Raw genomic sequence first — 17,577 nt, 5'->3', positions numbered from 1 at the left:
CTCCTGAGACATTCCTGTTATCTCATGCCCCACCATGCTGTCTTTGTACTCTAGAGCATCTTCAGTGCCCCTAAATAGCTTAATGCCAACAGCTACTTCAAGCTCTGTCTGACCAAGGTAACATTAAACGGAAATAGTCAAAGCATGGCCAGTAGTCAATGGGCCCCAGAGGGAGACACAATTGATGAAGAGATGACCATCTTCAGGGCTGAGAAACCCCTTGCTAGACCCCATGGATTACCTGCAGTCTCCCCACATGGAATTAGCTTAAAAAAGATAAAAGACCTGCAGGTCATCTTCTGTTGCTATGAGTCTTGCACTGCGTTGTGTAATGGTAGACAAACTTGACATAAGGAATAAAAGACCAGAAATCACCTGATGAACAGTCCAGTACTGGAACAGGGGCCCGGAGAGCTCTGGAATTTCTGTTTGTCATAGTTTAACACCAGACAGCAACTAAACACCACAGCTGCTCACTCACTCCCCCCCGCAGTGGGATGAAGGAGAGAATTGGAAGGGTAAAAGTGAGAAAACTTGTGGGTTGAGATAAAGGTATTTTAATATGAAAAGCAAAAACTGTACATGCAAACAAAGCAAACCAAGGAATTCATTCACTGCTTCCCATCAGCAGGCATGTGTTCAGCCCACCTCCAGGAAAGCAGGGCTATATCACATGTAACAGTTACTTGGGAAGACAAATGCCCTTAAATTATCCCTGCTTCATATCTTTTCTCCACATTATGTGGAGGACAGGTGGAAGATGGCAGCTGTTTCTTTTCTAGCCAAGGAAGGTAAAGGGTCAGATCCCAAATGAGTGCAAGGGCTAAAGCCATCAGCCACCCGCTTCTTTCTCTCTGACACCCTCCTACCCTCTCTCCCACACCTACGCATGATGAGTCACTGATGGTCAGAACCACTTGCTCTTCAGAAGTGGCTTTGGGATTCCTGGATCTTCCTGTTGCTTACTATATACTTATTCTCTCCCTCCAGAACTCATGTTGAGCTTTCCTGGCTGTAACAGGGACTTTTTGACCATCTCCTAGGAAACAGTTGTTTATTTATTATTTTCTGTGCTGAAAGAGTGATAACAGAAATGCACCAAATTTTGCACTGCTGCAGCAGAATTTCCTGCAGGTGAAGGCACCAATGACATGACCCCTTCTAGTTCACTGTCTGCTTTTCTTTCCTGAGTTGCTGCCTAAATGAGGAGCCATGGTCCCTATGCTTTTAAGCAAAATAAAGAACCTTCAGCATTTTTTTTTTCCTGAAATCATTCCTTCAAGGGCTGTTTGGTGGTGCAGGGACATTTCCCGTGTACGTGGATGAAGGGGAACAGATCCCAGCATGGCAGAACTTTCAGGGAGCATCAGAGCTTGGCTTTCTCCAGCTGTTCTCTTTGAACTTAACTAGTCTCTTTCTGATCCCTTGTGTTGGTGCACGTCCTGAGTGCTCTGGCAGCTTGGTCACCGTCCTGCTGTGTGGCAGTCCTGTGACCACAGGCAGGAACAGGCAATGGGCACTTGCGTGACAGAGCTGGACTCCATAACAGGCTTTCCATAAAGAAAGCTGATCTTCTCAGGGCAATACCTGAAGGTTTAGATCTTCTTCTGAAGTTTTTCTGAAAAACATGCCCAAGGAAGTGGCCCACAGATACAAACAGCAGTGTACAGCTGAACAGTGTGAGTGTGCAGGGCTGGGGCACACAGCAGTGTCCTCTCACAGCCAGGCCCCCTGACAGAGACCTGCAGGACCAACAGAGCAGGGTCTGATGTGTGCCTGTGTGTGCTGGACACCACATAGAAGCTGCCCTAGAGCAATTGTTACAGACTGGCCCCTCACAACCACCATTTCCAGCCCCCCAGCCCAGCTCAGAGTTTGTTCTTCCCTCCATGGAGGGACATGAAATGAGTAGATCACAAGTCCACATTAGCATTGTACAAGTGAGATATACACATGCACATCACGTATCTGAGGTGAGATGAACCGGAGTGAGCACAAACGTCATCAGCTATTCCTTGAGGTTCCATGAAGGCCTGTGGGACAGACAGTGTCTCAAGTCACTTTATGTTGGGAGTAACATCTGTGGGCACCTGGCTGAATGCAGCACTGGGATGTGCTTCCTTGAACTGAGATCCCCATGTCCATTCTTCATGAAATGGGAAATCTCAGATCAGTGCAGAGCAGGATGATACACTGTAGGGCTGAAGTACCTCCAATCAGTTGGGAGTGTCAACAGCAGGTCACAGAGGCACCATGAATCCTGGCTATGTATGAAAAAGGGAAATGTCTGTCTCTGAACATCCCTGGGTACACAAGGAGTCCACGAGGCCAGCCCAGATGTGGATGCCCAACAGAACCCTGACATTTCTGTGTGTGACTCCAGGAAAAAACCTCACTGGCCCAGTAAGATTCTTCTCAGCTGCCTTGGACAGGTTCATTGCAAATGCTCCTGTTTGCTATGTCACCCTTGCCCTTGATTCTGGATTGTACTCTCAAAAGCACCAGAGCAACGAAAGAGGTTCTAGGGTCCTTGGAAAAGGCAGACATCAAAACCATCTTCAGGAAGAGCAGGAATGAGAACTGGGAGAATTATAAGGCTGATCAGCCTGACTCTGTCTCTGGGAAGGGGATGGGCCATGTCCCTCTGCATCCATTTCCAGGCCGTTGAAGGACAGGAAAGGGATTGCTGAAACCAAAACAGGCTGGGGAGAGAAAGGCATGTCGTGTACATAGAGGTCTGCAAGACCTCAGACGTGATGTCCTGTGGTGTCCTTATAGCCAGACTGGTTCTCTCTGGGCTGAATAAGAGGACATTGGGTAGGAAATTGGCTGAACCATCAAGATCAAATGTCACCTGTAGTAAAATATACTCCATGCAACCAGTTACTAGTCGCATTCCTCAGTGACCAGAACCCAGGCCAAGACTGTTGAATGCGTTTATATTCCCACTGTATGATGTTAACGAGTGCACTTTCAGCACCTTTGTGGATGATGCAAAGCTGGGCGGAGCACTTCGACAACCTCACGTGATTCACCCTGCCTTGAACAGCAGAGTGAGAAAAGGTGATTTGGGCTCTCTTCAAACTGGAGTTATTTTGTGATTCAATGACTCTTTCCCTTTGAGAGGTTTTTGAAGAAAGAATACAGAGAGGAAAAAGAAAAGAAAATTTAAAAAGAGTCAGGAGATATAAAAGATGTCAGCATAAATACAGAAGTTCCTGGGAAGAATGTTTCTCAACTCAAATCGTTAGTAGGGTTTGATCAATTTGATAAAACAAGCACACTTCTATCTGTTCAGGTCCTGGGACATAAGAAGGCTGATGGATGGCTATGGTATTATGAGGTCAGTTGTGTCTCAGAAACTCATACTTCAGTAAAAAGCATGTGGTTGTGAAGGGGACTGTGAGGTCAGTTCTGTCTCTGGAGGTGACAGGCCAGCAGCAGGGACATGGCTGGGAAAGTACCTCTGACACAAAGTGCCCCATAGGCCTTACCCAGGAAGAGGGCTTAGAGATGGGTTGTCATCTCCATTCTGTGACAAAAGTGAACACCTGATAAGTCCTCAGGATGAGTTCCTGAATAAGAAGTACAAGGGGCTGTGAAGACTTAAGTCCCCCACTGTGATGACTGGGCCCTGTGAGAACCTTGATGCTGACGAACAGGAAGACTGTGAAGTGCAAGCCTCGCAGATTGATGTGGTCAGAAAATCCCAGAAAAAAAGAAATTCAAGTTCAGCACCGCGATTTTCCACACATCTTTTGAGGGTTATTGTCTCCACATAAATTAATCCAAACAACAGGCTGTTGGTGGGTGATGATGGCTCATCCACCTTCACATACAGCTCAAGCACAGAATCATAGAATCACAAAATAGTTGATGTTGAAGAGACATTTAAAGATCATCTAGTCCAGTCCCCCTACCATGGCAAGGGAAATCTTTCACTAGATCAGGTTGCTCAAAGCCCCATTCAACCCGACACTGAACATTTGCAATGATGGGGCATCCACAGCTCCTCTGGGCAATATGTTCCAGTGTCTCACCACCCTCATCATACAAAAATTTCTTCCTTGCATCCAGTTTAAACCTACTGTCTTTCAGTTAAAAACCATGCCCTTTGTCCTGTTTCTGCAGGCCTTGGCAAAAAGTCTCTCTCCATCTTTCCAATAAACTCCCTTTACATATTGAAAGGTCATGAGAAGCCTTCTCTTCTCCAGGCTGAACAACCTCAACTCAGTCTTTCTTCGTAGCAGAGGTGTTCCAACCCTGGTGTCATTTTTGTGGCCTCCTCTGGACACACTGTAATGGGTTCGTGTCTTTCTTGTATTGGATAACCCAGAGCTGGATGCAGCACTGCAGGTGGGGTCTCACCAGAGTGGAGCAGAGGGGAAGAATAACCTCTCTCAACCTGCTGGCCACGCTGCATTGGATGCAGCCCAAGATATTATTGTTTTCTGGGCTGCACCAATGAGGGACTTGGGGGTCACATAACCCTGGGTTAGAAAACCATAGCTATGAGAATTATAAACTCCCAATCAATTCGGAAATTGTACGGGATTGGCTACTCCAGCTAGATCCCTGGAAGTCGATGAGGCCTGATGAGATTCATCCAAGAGTGCTTAAAGATTTGGCTGACATCCCAGAGGGAACTCTCTCCATGATTCTTCTATGCTCTCGGGAATCTGGAGACGGCCCGGATGACTGGAAGCTGGCAAACGTTGTCCCAGTCTACAAGAAGGGCAACAGGGATGACCCTGGCAACTACAGGCCTGTCAGCCTCACTGATGTTCCTGGCAAAATTACGGAGAAGATCATTCTGGGAGTTGTTGAAAAGCATCTGAATGACAACGCAGTCATTGGTCCCAGCCAGCACAGGTTCATGAGGGGAAAGTCCTGCTTAACAAACTTAATTTCATGCTGGGACAAGGTTACCCACCTAGTTGACCAAGGGAAGCCTGTCAATGTGATCTTTTGGGATTTCAGTAAAGCATTTGATGCTGTCTTTCACAGTCTCCTCCTGGACAAGATGTCCGGCACACAGCTGAGTAAACACACAATGCAGTGGGTGAGCAACTGACTGATGGGCTGGGCTCAAAGGGTTCTAGTAAATGGGGTCATGTTGGGCCAGCGCCCAGTCACTAGTGGGGTTCCACAGGGATCCATCTTATGATCAGCACTCTTCAATGTCTTTATAAACGACTTAGACTCGGGACTTGAGGGGTTGCTTAGTCAGTTTGCTGATGAAATGAAACTGGGGGAAGCTGTCAACACTCTGGAGGGCCATGGCTCCAGGGAAGTGGCAACCATGGTGACCATCAGGCAGCAGAGAGACAGCCCCTGCTGAGTCAGCAAGATGCAGCCTCCCGTCCCATGGGCTGCTCCTCCATGTGGCAGCTGGAATTTTGACTTCATAACCCTTTCTTCCTGCTGGGGCTGTATCCGCAGCTCCAGAAAAGATTGGAAGAGATGGGAGCTCAGACAAATTATTTCCTGCTGGTTTCTTGATCTACAGAGTGTCAAGGTTTGATTGCAGGGTGACAATAAACCACTGTGGCAGATGCTTTGTAAACCCCCTCTCCCCCCCCAGACCCTCTCAGTTCCCCCTCCTCACTAAGTACAAGTGATAGGAGGGCAAAGAGAGACAAAGAGAGAGAGTTGGAAAAAGTTCAAAATGTTTTACTAATGCTACTAATAAAACAGAGAAAATAATACAAAATATACAAAACCAATCTTGAAATTCCCGGCAACTCAGTGCTGGCTGCCCCAGCAGCAACAGAGCAGACACCCAGAAGTCCTAAGTTGGACTCTGCAGCAAACCAGAACTGGACTCAGTCTGTCACTAAGCCTCAGTTTGCAGGGACGACTTGCAAGGTCCTTACCAGGTGCCAGCCATAGCCGAAGAGGGGAAAAAGGGCCAAGACCCTCATGATCTCCCACTTTTATATGAAGTATCACATGAATGGGATGGAATACTTAGTTGGTCAGTTTTAGTCACCTGTTCAGTTTGCTCCTCCTTGCCTCTCTCACTTACAGGACGTGCATCCTTATCAGCAACCTTGCATTCCATTGCTATGTCTACCAAAACATGTATCCAACTTCAGAAAAGTGCAGTTACTAAGAAGGGCTTAACTGAAAGAAAAAATCACTTAAAGAGAAACTACTCTTATTTTTAACAAAACCGGAACATTCTACCCCTTATCACATACCATTCATGGCATGTTTAGGCTTTATCAATACAATCTAATTAATTACTACTACCATATATATACATATATATATGTACTTACATATGTACATATATGTATAGATGTAATTCATCATTCTCTTAGTCCATGGACCATCCTTTTGAAAAGCTCATTCAGTTAATTTAGTTAATTACTTTAAGCTTCATCTATCACGACAGTCTCCCAGGGCAATGAAAATGGTATATCTAGTGCATCTCATGCCCACAGTTTGTGGGTTAAAGACATCAATTTCAAAGAAGTTGTCAGGCACCACTTATTGAAGCAGGTCTGGTTTCATCACCACTGTCTTGATCTGAAAGACACTTACTGAACACTGTTAGTATGGCATATAGCATCATGTAGCAATTGACATCATACAGTTCAGTATTGAATATTTTCACCTAAAATCAAATCTCCTTGAGGTACACACCAAACTTCTCCATCCTTAAGCATCACCCACCAGGTGCTGCCATGTCCTTGGGCAGACACAATCCCACAAATGGGCTTGCCTTTGCCTGAGGCAGGAGTAACCCAGACTGCTTTTCCTAACATATTTTTCATGTGTACTACAGGGACTTTATCTCCTTCTATGGTACGTAGAACTTCTGATTGGGTATGCCCAGCTCAGTTGGTTGATCCTCTAATGTTGACCAACCAAGTGGCTTTTGCTAAATGTGAATCCCAGTTTTTAAAGGTTCCACCACCCATTGCCTTTAGCGTAGTTTTTAACAGACCATTGTACTTTTCAATTTTCCCAGAGGCTGGTGCATGATATGGAATACGATATACCCACTCAATACCATGTTCTTTGGCCCAAATGTCTATAAGACTGGTTTTGAAATTAGTCCCATTGTCTGACTCAATTCTTTGTGGTGTGCCGTGTCACCAAAGGACTCGCTTTTCAAGGCCCAAGATAGTATTCTGAGCTAGGGGTAGCATGAGGTACAGCATATGTTTGCAACCATTTGGTGGCTGCTTCCACCATTTTAAGCAGATAGGGCTTACGTTGATGGGTTTGTGGAAGTGTAATATAATCAATCTGCCAAGCCTCTCCATACTTAGATTTTAACCATCACCCCCCATACCATACAGGCTTTAACTGTTTGGCTTGTTTGATTTCAGTGCATGTTTCACATTCATGAATAACCTGTGAAATAGTGTCCATAGTTAAGTCCACCCCTCAATCATGAGCCCATTTATATGCTGCATCTCTACCTTGATGCCCTGAAGCATCATGGGCCCACCAAGCTAGGAAAAGTTCACTTTTATGTTGCCAGTCTAAATCCACCTCAGCTACTTTAATCTTAGCAGCCTGATCTGCTTACTGGTTGTTCTGATGTTCTTCAGTGGCTCAACTTTTAGGCATATGAACATCCACATAACCTCTTACAGGCAGGCTCTCTAGCCAAGCAGCAACGTCTTGCCACAGTGTGGCAGCCCAAATGGGTTTACCTCTGTGCTGCCAGTTGCTTCTCTTCCATTGCTGTAACCACCCCCACAAGGCATTTGCTACCATCCATGAGTCAGTATAGAGATAAAGGACTGGCTGCTTCTCTCGTTCAGCAATGTCCAAAGCCAGCTGGATGGCTTTCACTTCTGCAAATTGACTAGATTCACCTTGTCCTTCAGTGGCTTCTGTGACTTGTCGTGTGGGACTCCACACAGCAGCTTTCCACCTTCAATGTTTTCCTACAAGATGGCAGGATCCATCTGTGAACAGTGCATACTGCTTATCAGTCTCCGAAAGAGTATTATACGGTGGTGCTTCTTCAACACGTGTTACGTCCTCCTCATCTGGAGACATCCCAAAGTCTTTGCTTTCTGGCCACTCTCTAATCACTTCTAAGATCCCTGAGTGATTGGGATTTCCAATTTGAGCTCGTTGCGTGATCAATGCAGTCCATTTACTCCACATAACATCGGTTGCATGATGCGTAGAGGGTTCCCTTTGAACATCCAGCTCAGCACCGGCAGTCGAGGTGCTAGGAGGAGCTGTGCTTCAGTACCGATCACTTCTGAAGCAGCTCGGACCCCTTCACATGCCGCTAGTATCTCTTTTTTAGTCATTGTAGTTGGCCTCAGATCCTTTGTATCCTCGACTCCAAAAACCTAAGGATCGACTTTGAGTTTCTCCTGATGTTTTCTGCCAGAGGCTCCAGGTAGGGCCATTATCTCTGGCTGTGGTGTAGAGCACATTTTTAACATCTAGTCCAGTCCAAACTGGCCCAAGGGCCACCGCATGAGTTATCTCTACGCTTAATTTGTTCAAAGGCTTGTCGTTGTTCAGGGCCTCACCCAAAATGGTTGTTTTTCAAGTCACTCAATAGAGAGGGCTCACAATCTGGCTGTAGTCAGGAATATACATTCTCCAAAAACCTACAATGCCCAAGAAATTCTGTGTCTCCATTTATTATCAGGTGGAGACAAAGCTGCAATTTTGTTGATCACATCTATTGGGACCTGACAATGACCATCTTGCTATTTTATTCCTAAAAATTGGATGTCTTGACCTTGCTTCATTTTACGGCAAAGCTGGCATTCAAAAGAATCTGAATTATTCTCTCACCTTTCTCGAAGACTTCTTTCACTGTTTTGCCCCATACATTGATGTCATCAGTATATTGCAAGTGTTCTGGAGCTTTCCCTGGTTGCAGCATGGTTTGGATCAGTCCATGGCAGATGGTAGGACTGTGTTTCCACCCCTGGGGCAAGTGATTCCATGTGTTCTGGACACCCCTCCAGGTGAAAGCAAACTGCAGCCTGCACTCTCCTGCTACAGGAATAGAGAAAAATGCATTAGCAATGTCAATTGTAGCATTCCACTTAGCTGCCTTTGACTCCAGTTCAAATTGCAGTTCTAGCATGTCAGGCACAGCAGCACTCAGTGGTGGTGTAACTTCATTCAGGCCACAGTCTCCACCCATCACTAGACTTACTCATTGGTCAATTGGGCTGTTAAGAGGTGAGTGAGTCTTACTGATCACACCCTGAACCTCCAGCTGATGAATCATCTTCTGGATAAGAATCAAAGAGTCTCAATTGGTGCGATATTTTCAGTGATGCACCATCGTGGTCGCAATTGGCACCTGCTGATCGCCAACCATCAGCAGTCCTACAACAGAAGGGTCCTCTGAGAGACCAGGCAAATCAGACAGCTGTTCAATATTCTTAGTGTCCACAGCTGCTATGCCAAATACCCATCGATACTGCTTTGGGTCCTTAAAATACCCTCTCCTGAGGTAGTCTATGCCAAGGATGCACGGAGCATCTGGGCCAGTCACAATGGGATGCTTTTGCCAGTTTTTTCCAGTTAGGCTCATTTCAGCCTCTACAACAGTCAGTTCCTGGGATCCCCCAGTCACTCCAACAATGTTAATGGATTGTGTTCCTTTATAGTTTGAGGGGATTATAGTGCACTGAGCACCAGTGTCCACCAAAGATTTGTACTCCTGGGGGTGTGTTGTACCAGGCCATCGTATCAGCACAGTCCAATAAACTCTGTTGTCCCTTCCCTCCACCTGGCTGTGTCTGCACAGTCTCTGGGTATGAATTAGAGGTTTCTTCAAGAGGATCAGAATCTCTTCTGCTGCTTCTGGAGACTAGAGCAGTCATTTTTCCTACAAGTTTTTCCTTTTAACTCATGTACTCATTTCTGAAATTCTGAGGTAAGTCTTCCATCCCACCTCCTCATGTTTTCTCCCTGCTCACGCAGGAAGAACCACAGTGTGCCTCTCTTTGTGGACTTCTTCTATCCTCTCTCTTCGGATTGGAAACACCTTCTCCTAATAGCTGAAACACAGGTGTGTACAGGCTGTGAGTGGAACCTGTCTTCTCTGAGTGTTTTGATTTCTTGCAACATCTTTTCAAACCGGTCATCAGATTTTTCACACAGTTTCTCCACAGTTGAGACACAAGTCCGTAGAGAATCAGCAAGGCTGTCCTCAAAGTTGCTAAGCTGCTTGATCACATCAGAAAAGTTTTATCCACCTCCAGCTGTCCAGGCCATTGCTGCCAATGACTTAGCATATGAAGGTGGTGCATTTTGTACAAACCTGTGTCACAAAGGTCGAGTAAAATTGATTCTATCTGTGTCTGTCCCCTCTTGGGTGTTTGGCTCAAAAAAGATGATCTCCCGTGCAGCTAATTCTCTCAGGAACTGGACACCTCTCTCCATAGTTTTCCATTTCCCTGGATTGCATATAACATCTTCCTTAAAGGGAAACCGTGCTTTCATAGCTTTCATAGCACTTGACACTTAAAGAACTAACCCTACCCCACATCACTAAAGACACTTAGGGAGCTAACCCTTTAACCCACATCACTATTGCCTAGCCTTGCTTAACTCTCTGTTACTTATTGTACAAAAAAAAGGACTTCACTGACGCTTTGCAAAAATAATAATCCTTGATGCATCCTTGGGTGAACTAGATTACAGAAATTTGGGCACAGAACCGGAGATATGCCAGTTTTAATCAACTGAGCAGTCTGAGACCCAACCAACTCATCACACTGGACCAAAGGTGGCTGTGTACAGAGAAGAGGACCTGGGTTCACGATCACTGCGCAGCTGCAACCAGGAGGAGCCAGAGGTGGAGACTATGGAAATGATCTCCCGGAACTCATTGTAATAAGAACCGCCTTCTCGGGGACAGGTGATGAATATGTATAGGCATTCCTAAAACTTTCGTGAATATGTAACACTTTACTGCATTTAACCAAGTTCACAGCTACTGTAATTTTACACACGTATTAGGTGAAATGATTCCCCATGTGTCCGATGTCGTAAATAAATACATACCTTCTTTATAACCTCAAGGGTTGTAAGGTCATTGCGCGCCTCAATACCACTTGTGTTGGTGATGCCTCTTGGCCGTCATCTACAGCATGAATGGTCTTTTCTGTGACTCTTACAACCAGCAAGTGATGTTGACATGGGCTCAGTATCTCTTGATTTGTTTCCAGAGCATAAATGACTGTCACCACCATTGACATAGCTACAGTGCCTGTTGTGGAGGTTGCAGCAGCAGCAGTGCCCAGTGTCGGGGGTGCAGTAGCTGTCTTGTCAGTCACTGAGGCTGGAGAAGCGGCAGAGCCTGGTGTTGGGAGGGCAGCGGCTGTGGGTGCTGGAGCAGCGGCCTTGGCTGTGTTGCCCCATGTGAAGGGTGGGGGGCAGTGGCTGTAGTAGCTGCCTTAGGATATGCCATAAGTGCCGAGCCTGTCACCAAGGCTTGAGCAGACACAACGTATATCTCAGGAGTTGGAATAAACACAGTCCTCCTATTTAGCCTCCTCTCTCTTATCACTAGCATGAACTGACACACATTCAGCAAACCTGACAATATCAACAGAGTACGATCAAATACCCAAAGATACTCAAAATTCTTAAAAACATCTGTAATCTGTCCTAACATAAAAAGAAAGGTGTTGTGAGTTAGCTTTTTGATAGATTGGCTCATCCAATTTGAAAACACGTAGGTGTATTTCTCTTTAATCTCTACTGGAAATTTGTCTAAATACAACAGTAATGAATATAAATTCATTACCGGCTGGAGTATAATAAAATAAACCAGTGCCAGTCCACACAGCAACATCATCACCATACACCAGTTTCTGGACATGACAGGAAGCATGAACCTATTAGTGAAATATGCCCAGCACAAATAAGGTACTGCAGAACACACTGTAGAGAGTAACTCATACAACTTATGTCACGGTATCTTTAAATCAATACAATTGAATCTGTTTTAATACTACTAGATGATATCTGAAGCACAAGGACTTGTGAGTATCTTAACCCTATGAGCTCGCACCATGCCAAGAAAATTGAATCTGCATCACAGCAGTAAAAACACCAAAATCTCCAAATTTTATCCCCTCTTAGTGCCAAATTTTAGCCTTTTTTTTTTTTTTTGAACCCCATGTTGGGTGCCACACAAGTCAGCACAAATGCCATCAGGTGTTCCTGGAAGTTCCATGAAGGCCAGTGGGACAAACAGTGTCTCAAGGTCACTTCATGTTGGGAGCAACATCCCATGGAAAACCACCTGAATGCAGCACTGGGATGTGCTTCCCTGAATTGAGATCCCTGTGTCCGTTCCTCATTACATGGGACATCTCAGACAAGTGCAGACCAGGGAGACACACCACAAGGCTGAAGTGCCTCCCGTCAGTTGGAACAGTGGCAACAGGAAGCCAGAGAGACACTGTGACTCCTGCGTCTGTGTGTGAAAGGAAAGAATGTCTCTGAACATCCCTGGGTACACAAGGAGTCCACAAGAACAGCCCAGATGAGGATGCCTGACAGACCCTGACGTTTCTGTGTGTGACTCCAGGAACAAACCCCAGTGGCCCACTAAGATTCATCTCAGCTGCCTTGGACAGGCTCATTGCAAGTGCTCCTGTCTGCTATGTCACCCTTGCCTGTGATTCCAGACTGTCCCCTCAAAAGTGACAGAACAATCAGAGAGGATCTGAAGTCCTCGAAAAAAGCAGATGTCAAACACTTCTTCAGGAAAGTCAGGAAAGGGATTTATGAGAATCACAGGCTGGTCAGCATGTCTCTGTCCCTGGGAAGGGGGCATGTCTTCCTGTAGTCATTTCCAGGCACTTGAGGGGCAAAAAGGGGATTGCTCAACCAAAATGGGCAGTGGAAAGAAACACATGTTGTGTACACGGAAATTTTTAAGGCCTCAGACATGTTGTCCCATGGTGTCCTCATAGCCAGATTGGTGCTGTCAGCTGAAGAAGTGGATGCTGGGTGGGAAGTTGGCTGAATGATCAAGCCCAAATATCATCAGTGATACAAAGTCCTTCATGCAGTCAGTCACCAGTGGAATCACTCAGTGACCAGCACCTGAGCCAACATGGTTGAACATCTTTATTCTCCCCCTGTATGATGTGATGCCGAGCACTTTCAGTGCCTTTCTGGATGATGCAATGCTTTGGACAACCTCACCTGGTTCACTCTTCTGTGAGCAGGAGAGTGAGACAAGATGATGTTCAGGGGTCTCTTCAAACCTGAGCTATTCTGTGATTCAATGAACCTTTCCCTTGTAGAGTTTTTTTGAAGGCAGGATAGCTGGAGGTAGAAGAAAAAAAGTAAATAAAGAGGTATAGGAGAACATGCAAATTGTGTCACATAAACAGCAGTTTCTATGAAGAATGTTTCTCCACTCAAATAGTTAGTAGGAAATATAATTGATAAATTTGAGAAAGCAGGCACAGTTTTGGCTGGTCAGGTCCTGGGCCATAAGGAGAGTGATGGATCGGTATGGTGTTATGAGGTCAATTCTGTCTCAGGAGCTCATAATCCAGTAAGAAGCACGTGGCTGTGAAGGGGACTGAGAGGTCAGTTCTGTCTCTGGAGGTGACAGGCCAGCAACAGGAACATGGCTGGGAAAGAACCTCTGACAAATTGCCCATAGGTCCTACACAGGAAGAGGGCTTGGAGACAGGTTGTCATGTCCATTCTGCCTGAATACATGATGGGATGGCAGCAGACACATGGTCGTGTCTATCAGAGAAGCTGAAAGGCAAGCAGCAGTCCTTGGATTTCGAAGATCATGATGAGGTGACTTCTCTCTGGTCAGTTGAAAGACCACAAGAAACCTAATGGGTTGGGTTTGGAGAACACCCAGGAGTGGATTGGGCTCAAGTCAGGTGTGACATGAGCAAACTCAGGCACCACTACAGAAAAGGAGATGGGTCATTTGACCAGCTCCCTGAACACAAGTATTGCTGTGCAGTGGCACCTGAGATTCCCAGGAAAACCCTCCTCTTGATCCAGAGTAGTGTGACTCGAGGTGTCCTGGATGACCTCCTTATTCACATGGTGATTTAGGCTCCCACTTTTCTGACATATTCAGTCTTTATCAGGAGGTGCTCCATATCAATATGAACTGGAAATTGCTGAGACCACCTATTCTGGAAAGGGAGCTAAGGGCAAGCAAGGAAGGAAATGGAAGAAATTCTGCTTTATTGCTATTTATTACTGAAATGCTCTTTGTTTGGCTCCAGTCCTGAAATCTCTCTAATCATTGACACCAGACCAGAAGCCTTCAAGAAAACCTTGCAAAGAGACTTGGCTTGAAAGGTCATTTAAGTGTTAGTGACTTCTCTGCTGCCATGATCCTGAACTGCAGCTACTAAAAGAATGCATAAACCTCTAATGATGTAAAAGACAGAAGCAAAAGCCAAGATTTTGATGGTGTTTGGAGCCCCAGGAAGGGCCATCATTGACACAGCTGTGAAGGAAACAAACAGTCCCTGTCCCTGGAGGGTGGTGAAGCAAAAACTTGAAGACACTGGTTACAGGTGGTAAAGGCAATGCAGAGGTGGCACTGATGCCATGTCAGCCCTTCATCTTTGTTTATCACCAGAATGGCCAAACCCTGACCTCCAGGGCCTGGCAAAAGACACCCTTTCTCTCTGGAAGACATTGTGTTGCTGTGATGCTGTGGGTGTTTTGTACTTGTACTTCAGTAAACACTTTGACTCCATATCCCACAGCATTCTCCTGGAGAAGCTGCAGCTCATGGCCTGGATGGGTGGACTCTGCGGTCGATAAAGAACCGGCTGAAGAGTCGGGCCCAAAGAGTTGTGGTGAATGTGGCCAAATCCAGTGGGCGGCCATTCACAAGTGGTGTTCCCCAGGGCTCAGTATTGGAGCCAGTTCTGTTTAATCTCTTTATCAATGATCTGGACGAGGGGATTGAGTGCACCCTTAGTAAGTTTGCACATGACACCAAATTGAGTAGGAATATTGATCTGTTGGAGGGTAGGAAGGCCATACATAGGGATCTGGACAGTCTGGATCCTTGGGCTGAGCCCAGTTGTCTGACGTTCAACAAGGCCTAGTGCTGGGTCCTGCACTTGGGTCACAACAACCCCAGGCAATGCTACAGGCTCAGGGAAGAGTGGCTGGAAAGCTGCTTGGCAGAGAGGGATCTGGGGGTGTTGATTGACAGCTGGCTGAACATGAGCCAGGGTGTGCCCAGGTGGCCAAAAAGGCCACCAGCATCATGGCTTGTATCAGGAACAGTGTGGCCAGCAGTGATTGTGCCACTGTACTTGACACTGCTGAGGCCCCACCTTGAATCCTGGGGTCAGTTTTGGGCCCCTCATCATAAGAAGGACGTTGAAGTGCTGGGGAGAATGCAGAGGTGGCAACAAAGCTGGTAAAAGGCCTGGAACACGAGTCTGATGAGGAGTGGTTGAGGAAACTGGGGCTGTTTAGCCTGGAGAAAAGGAGGCTGAGGGGAGACCTTATTGCTGTCTACAGCTGCCTGAAAGGAGGTTGTAGCATGGAGGGTGTTGGTCTCTTCTCCCAGGTTGCAAGCAATAGGATAAGAGGAACTGGCCTCAAGTTGCACCAGGGAAGGTTTAGATTGAATATTAGGAAAAAAATTCTTCACAGAAAGGGTTGTCAGGCATTGGAACAGCCTGCACAGGGAAGTGCTAGAGTCACCATCCCTGGATGTTTTTCAAAGGCGTTTAGACGAGATTCTTAGGGACATGGTTTAGTGCTAGAGTTGAATGAGATTATGGTTGGACTCGATGATCCTGAGGGTTTCTTCCAATGGAAACGATTCTATAATTCTCTGATTCTATATGCTTCCCTTTTTCTATGGAGTTTTCTGTTTCCCCAGGCTTCTCTGATAATAGCTCTGCTTATTTTCCTGACTATTGGTATGTACAGGCTTGTACTTGACAGACACTGTCCTTGAACACCAGTTGTACAGAGCTCTGCTTCCCTTCTGTGCTGGTCACGTGGACTTCCCATGAAAAGCTGCAAGACTGCTCCTCTGAGGTCTAACATCTGCACTCTTCTCCTTCCCCTTGGTAGGTGAGTCCCCCTCTACTTCACGGTCATGACAGCAAATAACAACAGCAAATTCCATATCCGTGTCCATTTCTTCCTTCTTTGAGAGTAACAGATGCATTTGAGCATCACCATTGTTGACTGATCTGGCAGCTGTGCTATAAAGACCTGTATCCCAAGCTGTGTCTTGACCAAGACCCTCTGGAAACCTCCAGACTACTGGCAGGCTGTTGTGGTCCCCTTCCAATGAATGTCAGGGTAATTGAAGGCCACAAGGGGACTTAAATGGGTTCTTTGTCTACCACCAAAATGTCAGCATTAGCAGTCTCTCCTCTGACCCTAAACCACAATGGTTCACTAATTTGTTAATCCAACAGAGGAGCTCCACACATCCTTCTTCACATGGAGGACACTTCCCTCCTGACCTTTCTGGCCTCCTGACCATCCTAAACCCCCTATCACATCACCCCAGTCATGTGAGCTGTCCTAACAGGCCTCAGTAGTTATTCCCTCCAAGTGGAATGAAGAGATTGCACACACAGCTCCAGCCCCTCCTGTCTGTGCCCGAGGCTGGGGACATCAGTGCCTGTCTGGGCTGCAGCACCTCAGCTGTGGCACATTTGGGTAAGAGCAGTCTTGCAAGAAAGAGACCTGCTACCAAGCCCCCAAGACCTCAGTTGTGCAAAGGCTTTCCTTCAGGGCAGAGACTTGCTGGAGTGGATGGCAGAAGAAATGAGGTGCCCACAAAGAGAACAAACCCTGCTCTCCCCAAAGCCAGAGAAAATCAAATCTGGGCTGTGCAGCCTGAGCAGGAGAAGGGTTTGCTGTCTCTTGTGTCTCTGCTGCCCTGAGTGCCTGTGATTGAGGTGGAGCTGATCATCAGAAAGGAAGAGATGATGTTGAAAATGGTCTTGGTGTGGACATCCTGTGATTCAGGCACACTGTGAAGGTCATTGGCCTGATCCATGATTAAATCATCAAGGGGATGGTTAAACAATGGGGAACAGAAGAAACAGCAGAGTTTGAGAGTGAAGGAACATGTGTGGAGACCTTGGTGTGATGTGCTTTGTACTCATGCACAGACCAGCATGTACTGGATAGTGATGGGACAGACCTTGCATCACTGCAGTGGCAGGATTCAGTCACTGGCCCAAAAGCACCAAATCTGTTGGAGTTTCCCTGAGAGGTGCCTGTCACACAACTGGTCTGAATGGCAACAGGGTTCCTGTGTAGGACCTGTGCTGTCCATGTCAGGTGTATGCAGTTGTGCTGGACAGCCTCGGCACCTCCCATAGCACTAACAGGCCTGTATTTGTAAATTAAATCATAACTCAGCTACCGTGAATAAGGTTAGGCAATGAAGGGATGCACATGAAACAATTGCCATATGTAGAAAATACAGCAGCTGATGGAGAATAGAAAAAGAGACACTTGGATCTGGCAGTACCACAGGACTCCATTTGGTCAGCTGAAATCCTCTATAGGCTGCCCTGGACATAAGGAATTGTCACAGGTTCAGTTGTCCTACATGTGGGC

General features: G+C 46.3%; 1 pseudogene across 1 annotated transcript in view; it reads left to right on the top strand.

Moving 5' to 3' along the window:
- Positions 1-17,577, top strand: part of LOC308041735 (neurobeachin-like protein 1) — a 347,706-nt pseudogene that overhangs the window by 261,331 nt on the left and 68,798 nt on the right. The window lies entirely within an intron of this gene.

The sequence above is a fragment of the Nesoenas mayeri genome (genome assembly GCF_963082525.1).
Source record: "Nesoenas mayeri genome assembly, chromosome: 6".
In the NCBI taxonomy this organism is placed as follows: Eukaryota; Metazoa; Chordata; class Aves; order Columbiformes; family Columbidae; genus Nesoenas; species Nesoenas mayeri.
The sequence above is the reverse complement of the archived record's forward strand: the minus strand, read 5'-3'. Positions and strand labels throughout refer to the sequence as shown.